The 15,533-nt window shown below is 46.2% G+C and overlaps 1 protein-coding gene across 2 annotated transcripts in view; it reads left to right on the top strand.

Moving 5' to 3' along the window:
• LOC147727331 (uncharacterized) overlaps positions 1-15,533 on the top strand; it is a 1,245,320-nt gene that overhangs the window by 113,713 nt on the left and 1,116,074 nt on the right. Inside the window, exon 2 of one of the 2 annotated variants that reach the window (XM_086961415.1) lies at positions 198-313. The exons of the other annotated variant lie outside the window; for it this stretch is intronic. The gene's annotated coding sequence lies outside the window, so the exon portion shown is untranslated. The remainder of the gene's footprint in view (positions 1-197; positions 314-15,533) is intronic. 2 annotated transcript variants of the gene reach the window in all.

The raw sequence follows: 15,533 nt of genomic DNA, 5'->3' as shown, positions 1-15,533 counted from the left end.
TCTCCTTCTTTTTTGTGTCTTTCCTCTCTCTCTCGCTTCTCTTTCTTTCCTTCCTTCCTTCTTCTCAAGCTAACTCTGCTGTTTTATTTACTTTTCCGTCTCTCTCTTCCATGCTATTTCGTCTCTCATTCTCTTCTTGAAATGAGCGTTCTTCCACTTCAATGTTTAACCGTTATTTTTTGTCTTCCCCTATATAGTGATCTCCCTGCTGTGTGTTGCCTCCGCCCTTCGTCAATTCCCTCCTCCTTCCGACATGTGTAATTTTGTCTCTTGGAATGTTCGTGGTCTTGGTCATCCTGTCAAGCGTCAGAAGGTATTGTCTCATTTAACCAAATTTCATTCACAGGTTGTCTTTCTTCAAGAAACTCATTGCTCGGACATTGATTCTCTTAAATTGAAAAGACAATGGGTGGGTCAGGTTGTATTTTCTCCTGCGGTCAACAAAAAAGGAGGGGTTGCTATATTATTTCATAAGTCTTTAAATGCACAAATTATCTCCTCCCAAAATGATGATGAAGGTCGTTGGGCAATGGCAAAAGTGGTTATTCATAACAAAACAATGGTCCTATTGAATATTTATGGTCCTGTTCGTCCAGATCCCAAATTTTGGAAAGACATTAAACTGCTTATTGCATCCATTGACTGCCCTAATTTCATCGTTGCTGGTGATTTTAACCAGTGGTTAGACCCTTTTTCTGATCGTTTGTCTTCAAGTAAATTCCAACCTGACAAAACCCATAAGGCCTTCCAATCTGCCATTGCCTCTCGTCCTCTATATGACTCGTGGAAAGTGTGTAATCCTGATTTACTAGAATATACTTTTTTCTCTAATGTCCATCATACACGCTCAAGGATTGATTACATTATGCTTAGTAAGTCTCTCCTTCCCTCCCTTCAAAAATCTGTTATTGGCTCTATTTTTATTTCTGACCATGCACCGGTTTATACTACCCTGGATCTATCCATTAGTCCCTCCAGTTTTAGTCGTTGGAAATTTAACTCTTTTCTTTTATCTGATGCCACTTTTGTGAAAAAATGTACTGAATTTTTTCATGAATATTTCTCCCTAAATGACCCTGTGGATACTTCCATTCCTAACACTTGGGATGCTTTTAAAGCTTCCTTTCGTGCTTTTACGATTTCATATGTCTCTGCCAAGAAGAAGCTTAATAAGCAAAAATATGAAGATCAACTCAAACACATTAAATCACTTGAACACACTTACTTTTCCTCCAAATCCCCATCTGCCCTTAAGGACTTGATACATGCCAAATCAGACCTTAATAAAATTATAACTAATGAAGCTTGTCATACCCTCCTTAAAATAAAATCTAAATACCATGGGGGTCAGAACAAAGCAGGTAAAATGTTGGCCAACTACTTGAAAATCAAATCTGAACGCAAAGCCATCGGTCCAATTTTTAATGATTCACTCAACAAGTTAGTTACTTCCGATGAAGACATTGCCGAAGTTTTTCACAACTATTACCAAACATTATATACTGATGATACTCACCCTTCTGATGCTAACTTAACGACTTTTTTTGACGGCCTCCCATCCCCACCAGCCCTCCCTGTTGAATTTTCACACCTAGAACGTGATATTACCCTCCAAGAGATCACCTCAGCTATTCAATCCCTTAAGAAATCAAAAGCTCCTGGTCCTGATGGCCTTCCGATTGAATTTTACTCCTCTTTTCATTCGTTTTTTGCTCCCAAACTCCTTCTTTTATTTAATTCTTTTATTTCTGAAGCGAAGGCCTCTGGGTCTTTTTTGGAAGCCCTCATTGTCATCATCCCGAAACCTGATAAGGATCATTCCCAATGTAAGAATTTCCGCCCCATTTCCTTAATAAATTATGATTGTAAAATTTTCGCTAAAATCCTTGCCTCTCGCCTTGATTCCATTATCCCTCGCCTAATCAACACTGACCAAGTGGGATTTGTTAAGGGCAGACTTGCTGCGGATAATGCCCGTCTTTTTTCCAATGTCCTTTCTCACAGCAAAAATGTCAAAACCCCGTTAGCAGCCCTTTCCCTAGACGCTGAAAAAGCTTTTGATCGTATTAATTGGCAATACATGTTTCGAACTCTCACCTGGTTTGGCTTTGGACCAAAGTTTATTGCGTTAGTCAAACTCCTTTATTCCTCTCGCCGTGCCAGTATTTTTGTTAACAACCAATTCTCCAGATTTTTTTCTTTGACAAGAGGTACAAGACAAGGCTGTCCCCTTTCCCCGTTATTATTTATCCTTTGCCTTGAACCCTTTTTACAACGTATTCGTTCTAACCCTCACATCACGGGTTTAAAATTTCCCTCTGTTGAAACCAAACTTTCAGCATACGCTGATGATGTCCTCATTTACATGTCCAATCCTGAATCTTCCCTCCCTCCCTTTCTAGATGAAGTTCAGTTATACTCCTCAATATCAGGATATAAGCTCAATTTATCTAAAACTGAAGTGCTTCCCCTTAATTCTTTGTGTTTTCAATATATGTTCAACAATACTGATTTTGCATGGTGCCCTTCTAAAATTAAATACCTCGGCATATGGTTTTCTTCCTCTCTAAAAGATACTCTCAAAATAACATTTGATTCGTTATTTAAGAAAATTCAATCCCTTCTGCAGATTTGGTCTCCCCTATTTCTTTCTTGGTGGGGTAGATTAGATACTATCAAAATGATGATTACCCCTCATGTTTTATATACAGTCTCTATGCTCCCCTTCAAAATCCCTAAATCCTATTTTTCCCGTATCAATTCAATATGCACAAAATTTTTGTGGAACAATAAACATCCCCGCATTGGATTACAAAAGTTGGTTCGCCCTAAAAATGAAGGTGGTGTTCGCTTCCCTGATTTTGGCTCCTATCATTCTGCCTTTCTTATCAAACAATCCTTCTCCTTGGCATATGATTTTCTGGATACTCCTGTTCCTAAATGGGTGCTCCTGGAACGCTCTTTTTTGAAAGATTTCTTATTTCAACACGTTCCTTTCATGTCCAATTGTACCTTTATATCCAAGTATCCTATTTTAAAACATTGCCAATCTACCTTGCAAAAAGTTTTTTCCTCTTCCCTTTCCCCTCTACAATGTTTTCTATCATCTGTAGTTTGGTACAACAAATTTCTTAGATATAAAGGTAAATCATTTTACTTTAAACACTGGAAAGAAAAGAATATAATGTTTGTACATCAATTTTTTCTTGATTCTAATCTTCTTTCTTTTGTGGATCTACAAAATAAGTTCAACTTACCCTCCTCTTTTCTTGCTGAATACTCTATTATAATCTCTGCTATTCAATCTCATTTATCCTCGTTACCCTCCTCCTCTGACTCTTTTTCTTCTTTTACTCCTGTCACCCCACTTTATCCTCTTTTTTCCACCCATCAACCTAAAGCTGCCCTTGTATATTCACTCTTATTGTCTAATTGCTCTGTCCGTTTTAAGTCTATAGTGGAGACTGCTTGGGAAACTGATTTGGATGTCTCCTTTGACACTGCATTGTGGGATCGTATATGGTCTCGACTCTTTAAAGTTTCTATTGCTGCACGCATTACCCAATCCCTGCTTTTTATTTATCACAGAGTTGTTATTACACCGGTTACTATCCATAAATTTTCCCCATCCTCCTCTCCTTTATGTTGGTCCTGTTCTAAAGACCCTGGTACTCTACAACACCAACTTTATTATTGTTCACCAGTTTTATCCTTCTGGACTGAAGTTTGGAATATTTGTATGAAAATGTTATCTCTTACTTCGCAATTGTCGTTTACACACATATTTTTAGGTTCTTTAGCTGATGATATAGATATTAGTACACCTTCCTCTGCTAAGTTGTTTGACCTTTTTATTGCACTTGCATTTAAAGTCATTTTAGCGTGCTGGAAAGATAATTCTAAACTATCGGTCCACACATGGTGGAATTATATATGTGATGAACATAGAATTTCTATTGCCTCTTCTACCTCTATCCCTTTGAAAATTAAATCTGACTTACTATGGCTTCCCTTTACTTCCTATCTCTCTTCTAATCCTTCTCCCTTACCGCGTGCTCCTTGTCCCTTATGATCCCTTAGTTTTACTTCCTTATCTTCCTCTTTCCCTCCTCTTCTCTTTCCTTGTCTTCTGCTTTCCTCCTTTTCTTTTCTCCTTTTCACTCCTTTTCTTTCTTCTTTCTCCTTTCTATCTTTTATGCCTTTCCTTTCTCTATATAAATTTCTGTAGATTGATGTCTTTCAATTATTATTATTCTCATATGTACTTTATCCTAATTTTTCATGACATGTTTCTTGTATCATTGTTTTAATGCTTAATAAAAATTTCTTAAACACAAAAAAAGATTTGTAAATTGACTGTCTGACTGTGCTTTTCAAGCTCAGCCTCTCCCCACTCCACCCAACTGCCTTCACATCATTTTTGCCGATATGCTTGCAACGCCCATTGGGCCGATAGTGTTTCAGCCATCTCCCCCCCACTCCCTGCCTCCACCCATCCTGTGCCGTAGCCTGGCCTGCATTTGTGTGGGTGTCTTTCCCCGGGAAAACATGGCCTTAATACTACTTGAAAAGGTGATGCTAGAAAAAAACGTTTTTTCCCCCGGAGACAGAGAGGCATATTCATTGTATCTTGCTGCAGCGTCATCAAAGGATGATTCACAAGTGATTCACAAAATCCGAAGACAAAAAGCCCAGAGCTGGGGTTCTAATTGTGCAAGCAATTTGGTTTATCGTTCACCAGTGTTTTAAAGGAGAGACAATGCTTGCCCATTCGCACTGGTGCCTGCACTTCAAAGGCAATCTTCCCTAATTTAATGATTCTCTGAATGCTTCCAAGCAAATGAGACAGACATCACAAACTGTCTTAAACTGTAATTGTATTTATATAGTGCTTACTGCCCATGTGAGGTATAATAAGTGCAATGTACATGCTTAAAAGGGAAAAGAGAGTTGTTTTCTTTTTTCAACTAAAGCATGGGTACTCACAAACTTTCTCTCGGGGGCCAAATTTACAGCGTGGTTTGTGGCTGAGGGCCGCACCGGTGGGGGCGGGCTCAGAAGGGGAGGGGGCGGGGCTAAAGCAAAAAAAATTGTGATCATGCGGTTGAACACAGGTTCCTGCAGCAGACGCCTTCGTCCACAGAGCCACCAGACACACATCTCTCGCCCTCTCTCTCCCTCCCTCTCTCTCCCTACCTCCCTCCCCCTCTCCCTCGCTCTCTCTCCCTCTGTCTCCCTCTGTCTTTCTCCCTCCGTCTGTCTCCCTCTGTCTGTCTCCCTCCATCTGTCTCCCTCCCTCTGTCTCCCTCCCTCTGTCTCCCTCCCTCTGTCTCCCTCCCTCTTTCGTCCTTTCTCTCCCTCTTTCCATCCCTCTGTCTCCCTTTGTCCATCTGTCTCCGTCCCTCTGTCTCTCTCCCTCCTCTGTCGCCCTCTCTGTCTCCCTCTGTCTCCGTCCCCCTCTGTCTCCTTCCCTCTCTGTCTGCCTCCCTCTCGGTCTCCCTTCTGCTATGCCTCCCTCCCTCTCTGTCTCCCTCCCTCTGTTTCCCTCTCTCTCTCTGTCTCCCTCCCTCTGTCTCCCTCCCTGTCTCTCTCACTCCCTCTGTCTCCCTCCCTCCCTCTGTCTCCCTCCCTCTCTATCCCCCAGACTGCCTCTCTCTGTCTCCCTCTCTTTGTCACCCTCGTCTCCCTCCCTCTGTCAACCTCTGTCTCCCTCCCCCCTCTCTCCCTTCCTCCCTCCCTCTCTCTCTCTCTCCGTTCCTCCTTCCCTCTCCTTCTCTCCTTCTCCCGCGGTCTCCCTCTCCCTCCCTCACCCTCTGTCTCCCTTCCTCTCCCTCCCCTGTCTTCCTCCCTCTGTCTCCCCCTGACTGCCTGTCTCTCCCTCTCTGTCTCCCTCCCTCTGTCAACCTCTGTGTCCCTCTCCCTCCCTCCCTCCCTTTCTTTCCTTCCTTCCCTCTCCCTCTTTCTCCCACTACCTCGGTCTCCCTCTCCCTCTCTCTGTCTCCCTCCCTCGCCCTCCCACAGAGCAGAGTCTCTGAGAGTCCGGGCTGCTGCAAACTGCGTGTTTCCTGACACAATGTACATTTTTTTTTTTAAACATAGGTACGTCCTCTTCAAGGTCCGCGGGCTGCCAAGGAAGGCTTGCCGGGCCGCTGACGGCCCGCGAGCCGTACTATGAGTACCCATGAACTAAAGGGACCATCAAGCAGTTCAGAATTTTCTGCCAACAACAGTAACATCTTTCATTTGGAAGCTTTTAGTTTTGGATCTAAAAGGCCAAAGTACAGACTAAAACATAAGAACATTTAAATAATGTTGGGAAAAAGTGGTAGCTATGCGGGATAGCACCATCCCTTATTAGCAGGGCCACTGGAGTTATGCGATTCTACAGCTGTAGCTTTCTTCACATAATTATGGATGTGCTACATTTCCACATCATCCATCATCTGCTGCATAATCTGCAGAGTTCAACAACAAAAATTGGTTCTAGATCAAACAAATCAAAAGTTACTAAAATGTGCTGAAGTGTTCGCAAGCAGTGGAAGGCCCTTAGCAAAGGTTAACTGGTTATCTTTGTGTTGCTTATTTCTGCATTTGCTTCTTAAAATGGTACTAATGATGTGAAATATTTACCCAGTCAGTTTTACCATGATGTAAATGTCCCAGAATAATAAAGTAATACTAATGTCCCAGAATAATAAAGTAATACTATCAAAAACTGTGGCACGCTATGCCGTATAATTTTCCTTTTCTTTCTGAATAATTTAGTCTAACTTGCTGCATAATTTGGTGGCCCAATGCTGTATGCTGTTGCAGTAGCCCTGCTTTTTAGTTAGTGGGGACAGGAACTCTTAAGAGATTGTATAGAAAACAAAGATCCATCCTCAGATTGATGTTTAACCATGTCCTCCCAGACTACGCGTGTATCCTACAGTGGTGGAAAGCACACAGTTTTTGTTTAAATACCCCTCACACACCGAAATGTCATGCTTCATCAAAGGGGTCTTCCCTCCCCGCTGTGGGATGGGGCGTGCTATGACCTACGACTATGCGGGAGCACTATTTCTGAAAAAACAAGACTATGTGTTGTGTAGAAATGTGAGTGGAAGAGTCAGGAGTGAATGAGAGAGTGATTAAAAAAATACCTGGCTCTATGGATTAGAAAACTTTAATATTCCTTTGAGCTGGTATTGTTAAAAGTGGGGAAAAGGTTGGAGGTTTATTGCCTCAATGAGCAGTCCCTCCTATGTCAGTCAACATGTTTCGAAGCCCTCCCCTGGCTTCTTCTTCAGGACCAAAAGGATCCCTTCTACACTCACTGTATAATACGAAGCAATGTCAATAAGGAATCTAAAAATAGGGGTGTCTAAGAAAAGTAGTGTATGTTATGTTAAAATTATTTTTACTGCGCACGGTCACCAAACGGTTTCATAGTTCTTACTACATGGTGAGCATGCCAAATAACCATGCACAGTACACAATACCCAAATAGGTATACTACTTTGTAATCTGGAAGAAAAAACACAATATTAAAAAGCAAGACATAACCATCATCCATCGTAATAGGTATTGACCTGTAAGGGAGGTGATATATATAGTGATATATTTTTCTTATCCGTAATAGTGATGCTAATGCTGGTGCTGTGATCTGCTGGTAGAAAAGGTGAAAATACAAAGACAAACATACATTGAACATAAAACACACACTCTATGTCAAAGGACTGGTATTAGCGAGTCCAAAAAATGATTAGTGCAGCCTTAGAAATGAATAGTATTATTTAAACAAGTGTTGTGCCATGAGAGACAAGCGGAATTGATAATGAGGTTGTCTACGCACTTGTTCTCTAAGGAGATAATGCCCCATGAACCTTAAAACGGGTGGGAAGGGTGCCTATAGTCACACACTGTGAATGGAAAGAAGGATAAAACTGATTGTGACAAAATTCTGCTTATCGTTCTGGTCATTATTTATCCTATAGGTGCTAACCCTCGACCCTCGGGTAGGTCACTTCCCCCGCTGCAGCTCCGCCTGTCTGCCCGCTGTTCCGCCTGCTTCTCCCTCCAGAGCCCGTTCGCCTCCATGACTTCCTGGGCCCTGCCCAGTGCCCGTGCGCCTGCTGCCCCTCTCTCTTCTGTACCCCGTGTGCCTGAGTAAGTCTTTGGAGTGTGCCTGCCCGCCCTTTTTCCCACCCTGTACCCCATGTGCCTCACTGTTCTGTAGCTTGACTGCCAGCCCTTTCTCCTTCACTGTACCCCGTGTGCCTGATTGACCTGAAGTTTGCCTGCCCGCCCTCTTTTTCTTTCTGTACCCCGAGTGTGTAGTGTTAATTTCTGTGCTCTTGGGACTTGGAGTCCCTCCCGATTCCTCCGTTCTTTCCCGCCGCTGCCTCCCGTGCAGCCCGCCCCCCAGCACCCATTGGCTCTTCCCTCCCGCCTCCCAGCTGACCTCTCCTCCACCCTCCCCTCTTATGGCGTCAGCTGCTCGGCCGCGCAGCGGATGCACCGCTGGCGCGCCGAAGGCAAGCCCGTCTACGCCCGTCCGCGCCTGGACCGCGTCCAGCGCCAGGAGCCCTGGATCTCAACGATGCCAACGTACCCGAAGAACATACGACGCCGCCACCCTCCGCGCACTCAACACCGGCCGGAACCCCGCCTGCTACCTGGCCACCCCAAAACGCACCAACGGACCCTTCACCTGCCAAGAGTGCAAATTCACCTGCATCCATCCCGGCCCAGCACCCACCAAGCCTACCACCAGCAAGAATCACCTCAAGTGCATCCTGCTCAACACCCGCTCCGTCCACAGGCACGCAGTCGAACTCTGGAACCTCCTAGACATAACAGCATCTGACGTCGCCTTCCTCACGGAAACCTGGATGAACGCCTCCTCAGCCCCCGACATCGCCATAGCCATCCCGGACGGCTACAAGATCACCCGGAAGGACCGCACCAACCAAACCGGAGGAGGCATCGCCATCGTCCACAGAAACACCATCCGCATCACGACCAACTCGGAAGACACCCTCACAGCCGCCGAACACCTGCACTTCCAGATACACACCGACCCCAGGACGACCCTCAGAGGCACCCATATCTACAGACCCCCGGGACCACGCACTTAATTCAGCGAAACCATCGCAGACTTTGTAACCCCGCACGCCCTCACCTCCCCAGACTACATCCTCCTAGGGGACCTCAACTTCCAACTGGAAAACAACAATGACAGCAACACCACCACCTTGCTGGACAACTTTGCCAACCTCGGACTCAAGCAACTTGTGAACACCCCCACCCACTACGCCGGCCAAACGCTTGACCCCGTCTTCTCCTCCAGCAAGCACATCTCCTTCAGCCACTCCACCGGACTCCACTGGACAGACCACAGCTGCGTCCACTTCTCCTTCAAGAAAACCACGACCCACCACCACCCACAGCAGGCCCCCTGCAGCAGCTGGAGCAAGATCACCGCCGACTAGCTCACCACCTCCCTCAGCCACAACCCTCCCACCATCACGACGGACCCCAACGAAGCAGCTCGCAACCTCGCACCGTGGCTCACTGACTGTGTCGACGAACTCGCACCACTGAAGAAACCACCCAGCAGACCCCACAACAAGAAAGCCTCGTGGTTCACGGACGACCTCATCAACTCTAAGAGAACCTGCTGCTCCCTGGAGAAAACCTGGCGCCAGGACCAGACGACAGAGAACATGACAGCCCTCAAGAACGCCACCCGCAAGCACCACCAACTGATCCGCACCACCAAGAGAACTACTTACAAACAGCGTCTGGACAACAACACCCACAACAGCAAGGAACTCTTCAGCATTGTTAAAGAGCTCTCCAACCCCAGCGCCTGCAACAATGACATTACACCCTCGCTAGACCTCTGCGACTCACTCGCCTCGTTCTTTCACCGCAAGATCGCCGACATACACGACAGCTTTGGCGCACAGACCAACCACCCAACCACCAAACCAGCGCACCCGACCGCCACCCTCTGCACCTGGAACCGGGTCAGCACCGAAGACACCACCCGCACCATGAGCACCATCCACTCCGGCTCCCCCACCGACCCATGCCCACACCCATGCCCACACCACATCTTTAACAAAGCCAACTCCATCATCGCACCCCTACTCCGGGACGTCATCAACAACTCCTTCGCATCAGCCACCTTCCCGGAGAGCTGTAAGCATGCCAAACTCAGCGCCCTCCTGAAAAAACCCACAGCGGACCCCACAGATCTCAAGAACTTTCGACCCATCTCGCTCCTCCCGTTTCCCGCCAAAGTCATTGAGACGACGGTCAACAAACCACTCTCTGCCTCGAGACAAACGGATCCCTCGACCCGTCACAGTCTGGTTTCCGAGCAAACCACAGCACCGAGACTGCCCTCATCACAGCTACCGACGACCTCAGGTCTATGCTCGACAATGGGGAAGCCGCCGCACTCATCCTTCTGGACCTCTCAGCAGCCTTCAACACGGTATGTCACCACACCCTGATACAATGCCTCAGCGACACCGGAATCCAAGGCCCAGCCTTGGAATGGATCATCTCGTTCCTCGCCGGCAGAACTCAGAGAGTCCGCCTCCCCCCGTTCCGGTCCGCCGCCACCAAAGTCATCTGCGGCGTCCCACAAGGATCCTTGCTCAGCCCCACCCTCTTCAACATCTACATGAACCCCCCCCCCGCGGCCATCGCACGCAAACACAACCTCAACATCATCTCCTACACCGACGACACATAGCTGATCCTCTCCCTCACCAACGACCAGGACACCGCCAGAGCCTGCCTCTAGGAAGGAATGAAGGACGTTGCGGAATGGATGAAGCTCAGCCGTCTGAAACTGAACTCAGACAAGACGGAAGTCCTCATCCTGGGACCTCCCCCTCGGCCTGGAACGACTCCTGGTGGCCACCTGCCCTGGGCACCGCCCCCAAACCCACAGACCACGCACGCAACCTGGGCTTCATCCTGGACTCCTACCTCACGATGACCAAGCAAGTCAACGCCGTCTCATCATCCTGCTTCAACACCCTGCACATGCTCCGTAAAATCTTCAGATGGATCCCCACCGCAACCAGGAAGACGGTCACCCAGGCCCTCGTCACCAGCCGCCTGGATTACGGAAACACCCTCTACGACGGAACCACAGCCAAGCTCCAGAAAAGACTACAGCGAATACAGAATGCCTCGGCAAGACTCATCCTGGAAATCCCCCGCCACAGCCACATCTCTGCCCATCTGAAGAATCTGCACTGGCTCCCCATCAGCAAGAGAATCACAGTCCGACTCCTCACCCATGCACACAAGGCTCTCCACGACGTGGACCCCATGTACCTCAACAACCGCCTTGCGTTCTACACACCAACCCGCCAGCTCCGTTCCGCCAGCCTCGCCCTTGCCACATGCCAACGTATTCGCAAAGCCACCGCGGGAGGAAGGTCTTTCTCCTATCTGGCGCCAAGACATGGACCTCCCTCCCCACCCACCTCCGATTGACACAGGACCATCTCGCCTTCAGGAAACAACTCAAGACCTGGCTGTTCGAGCAGTAGCGACCCCCCCCACCAGCGCCTTGAGACCCAAACGGGTGGGTAGCGCGCTTTACAAATCCCCTGATTGATTGATTGATGCTGTACTTACTAATCCAAGGACACAGCCTCTCATCTATCTCATCTCCCCGCGGCTCCGTTTAACAATCGGCCTGCGTTGGGAGGGTCCTTAAGTAGTGTAGTTTATTGAAATGATTGCCACCAAATTAGTATTCTATTGGGAAACAGTGTTCACCTGTTGACAGTCTCTTGGAAGTAGTTCAGACGAACTACTTCCTCTTGCTGGTGTAGCCTGGTCATGGGGCTGCGAAATGCGTGTAGTTGACTAGACTGCTGACCTGGCTGGTACAGGTGATTCTATTCTATTTTATTGGGAAAGACTGTTCACCTTCGGATGTAGTTTGGACAAACTACTTCCTCTTGCTGGTGTAGCCTGATGACTAGACCTTGCTGGTGCAGGTGAAGAAAGACTGCTCCCTGTGATTCACTCTGAAGAGAGTGGAAAATGGTACTGCTCTCCGTACAAAATTTTACGGGGGTGCATATGAAGATTAACCAGTACGTTCCCCAAAAATGATATTAATAAAGCAGTGCGAAAAGGCAATCACACAAAAAAAAGGCTAGGAGGGTGTGTATGAAGAATCACCAGTATGTTCTTCAATTATGATATATCTATAAAGCAGAAAAGAACAATCAACCAAAGCACACACAATAGAAGTGGTCCATGAGACGTTGGGAGAGTAATGAAAAAATAAAATGAGAAACTATTTCCCTAAAAGTTTGCGTGTCCACATGTAATCAAAAAACATGTCACCACTATTGAAAGGTCAGAATAGGGAGGGAGAGAAGAGGAACATTATTATTTTTATTTATTTTTCTTCCTAATGGGCATCACATGATAGGTGTACATGCAACCAAAGACAGTGTATGTCCAGACCTCAAAGGGTCTCCCCAGTAACCACTTTACTATGATAAAAGTGCAGATTATAAAAACCAATAGCGTCATTATATTGCCAGTCCCGGTTGACACACATTAGGCAGTTTTTGGACCAACAACTCAGATAAACTCCTGTTAATTCTTACAGACAAAGGTTTTTTAGAAACTGATATGGGTCAGGTAAATTGACCCTAGGGTATGTCATCGATGAGACCATCGATGTGTGTCCCCAAACAGAACACCCACAGTTGTTCTTCCTCGAAAAGACCGTTCTCACCATCCAGATGTTCAATGGGGGTCCATTGTAAATCCTCCACAGTGTGTTGGGTGGTCAGGTAGTGCTTTGCCATCTTGGTTTTTCTCTTCTTGCAACGAACGATGCTCCCATGTTCCCCAATGCGAACCTTGATTGGTCTCGTTGTCATGCCTATCTTCTCCAGACCGCATGGGCAAGTGACCATATACACTACATTTTTGCTATTGCAATTAGTGAACCTCCTCTGTTCCCATTCGGTGCCATTCCTGGATTTTATGTGCCTGCTCTTCCTTGTGAGGTGGCACGTACTGCATTTGCCACAGGGATGGTGGCCCTGCAAAGGTGGGAGAAGTAGACTCTCAGATGTTTTTGGTAGTCCTGTTTGTGGTCTCGTGTGGACAAGCATGTCCTTCAAATTTCTTCCCTTGATTACCAAATTACATTACAAAAGTTTGGATTTAATGTTTTTTCTGTAGGCACTGGGAGATGGGAGATTAAAGGCCAGATGTACGAAAATACTCCTTAGAAATTGCTACTTGAGAAATGCAAAATGATATGTATGAAACATCTGATTTCCTAATGGCGATCCCTACAGAGTAGGAAAAACTATTAGGAAATCGCATTAGGAAATCCCATGCCTTTCGTTCCAATGGGCCGGTTTAGCATTTCCAACACAGTTCCAATCAGGCGGTTTAGCATTTCCAAAATCACTGCTTTGGAAATGCTAAAACAAGGATGGCAATGGGCATTAGACCCCCTGTGATGCACCTGAAAAATAGTGGTGCACATGTAGAGCACACAAGGGGCAAGTGTGCACTCTATCGCACTTCAAAAAAGCATCTTTTACTGCGTTTTTAAAATTGCACATGGTTACCATCGAATTGGAGTCGATGGTAATTGCATTTCCTAAATGCCCAATTCACATTTAGGAAATGCTTTTTACATGTGCAGAGGAATCGCAAATAGGTAATCCTTATTACTGATTTCCTATTTAGGAGATCACAAATTGCGATTTCTACTGTGTAAAAATCGCAATTAGTGACTCCTTAAAGGGCTTTGAACAGATGAAAAGCCTATTTAGCATTTCTTAAAAGCCCGAAATAGCGATTCAGCCCGTTAAACAATGCTAAATGGTTTCGTATATCTTGCCCTTAGTGATTTGCTGAGAATCACAGGATGTTGAGTCGATGGCAGGACTCAAACCTGGTTGCCCAGTTTCAAAGTCCACAAATCAGGCCGTTAGGCCACATCTCATTCTTTTCTCTCTTTCTTTTCCAAGCAGGGAAGCTAGCTAAGGCCCAAGCATTGATACTGTCTGTGAGTCAGACAGTATTTGCCTCATTGTGTTGGCTTCACAATGACGCCTTGAAACACAGTTACTTTAAAAGGCCATAAACATGCTGCTATGCAGTACAGCACTTCACTGAGCTCATCTGCCTCATACTTGTTCTTTCCCTTTGTTTGGTAGGGCTGGACATACACACCCCAGCAGGGACACACATGTGGCCAATTATTTTCTACGCACAGCCAACGGCTACTGGATGTTTACTGCTCACAGTCCACCTCACAGAAGACCCTTTTGTGACCCTTGCCCTTTGTGTTTGGTGGACAGGGAAATGCTTACTTGCTGCCAATGAGTGGCACCTTGACCCTCAAGCTGACCCACTTTTTAGAACCATATGCCAACTCCAAACTGGTAAGTGTATTTTTGTGGGTTAACGCTCCTTCTTCTGAGACTTTGCCAAGGTGACTCCCCTCTTTTCAACGTTACCTGTAGAATGGATTTTAAAGCTCAGCAGCTTGATGTTGGGAAGCAAGAGTTTACATTTCATGTTTTCTCTTTAACTTTGCTTTTTTGCTCAGGCTGCTCTTTCCTTTCCATGTGTTACAGTGCATTTTAACTTTGGTTGCATTGCCCATAGGTCATCATATGGACCTCAGCACTGTTCATCATGCCCTATGCCCATGTAGTGAATCTCTCGCCACATACAACTGCCACCTCTTCTGCTCTCTGTCATACTCCCTCTTCATTTTTCCCCACCTGTCCCTTCTCACCAATTGCATTTCAGCTTTTTCTCCTTTCATATTTAATATTGTCTCCTTGACTCTGCCAGATCTTCCCTGCCCTGCTTAAATTTCCTCACTACAGTCATAGCCCAAACGGACATACCAAAACCAAATAAAAGCCATTACAATCTAGAAGACATTCACAACAAAGCAAACTGTGGGAACTAAGAGGGTGTGCCATTGAAAAGGGAGAAGTAGACAAGGTAAATAGAAATTAGTGGTGCAACTGTGAAACAAATCACCACGGGCCCGATGTAGGTGGCCATTTACCGGCCGGTAACGGCCGATTTCGGCCGTTACCGACCGGTAAATGGGTGTTTGGGATGTAGGGGGCCAATTTTACCGATTCGGTAAATTTACCGAATCGGTAAAATACCGAACCAGTATTTTTACCGATTCGGTAACTTCTAGATGTAGGTGGGACTCTTCTGAATCCCAAAGGCCTTTCAGATTCTGTATTTTACCACCCAATCCAATTGGGTGGTAAAATACCGAATCCAGGTGTGCACGCACATGTGTGCATGCACACCTATGCCGTGTGACAGACAGACATGCCCTTAGGGCATGTCTGTGTGCCACATGGCACACATGCCTGTATTTGGGGTGCTAGAGGGTGTCAAAGTGACACCCCCTGCACCCTTGCTGGATTCAGTATTTACTGAATCGGTAAATACCGATTCGGTAATGCCCATTGATTCCTATGGGCTTCAATGCC

Source organism: Lissotriton vulgaris, chromosome 3_1 (assembly GCF_964263255.1).
Source record: "Lissotriton vulgaris chromosome 3_1, aLisVul1.2, whole genome shotgun sequence".
NCBI lineage: Eukaryota > Metazoa > Chordata > Amphibia > Caudata > Salamandridae > Lissotriton > Lissotriton vulgaris.
Note: the sequence above shows the minus strand (reverse complement) of the source record. Positions and strands in the feature narration are given on the sequence as shown.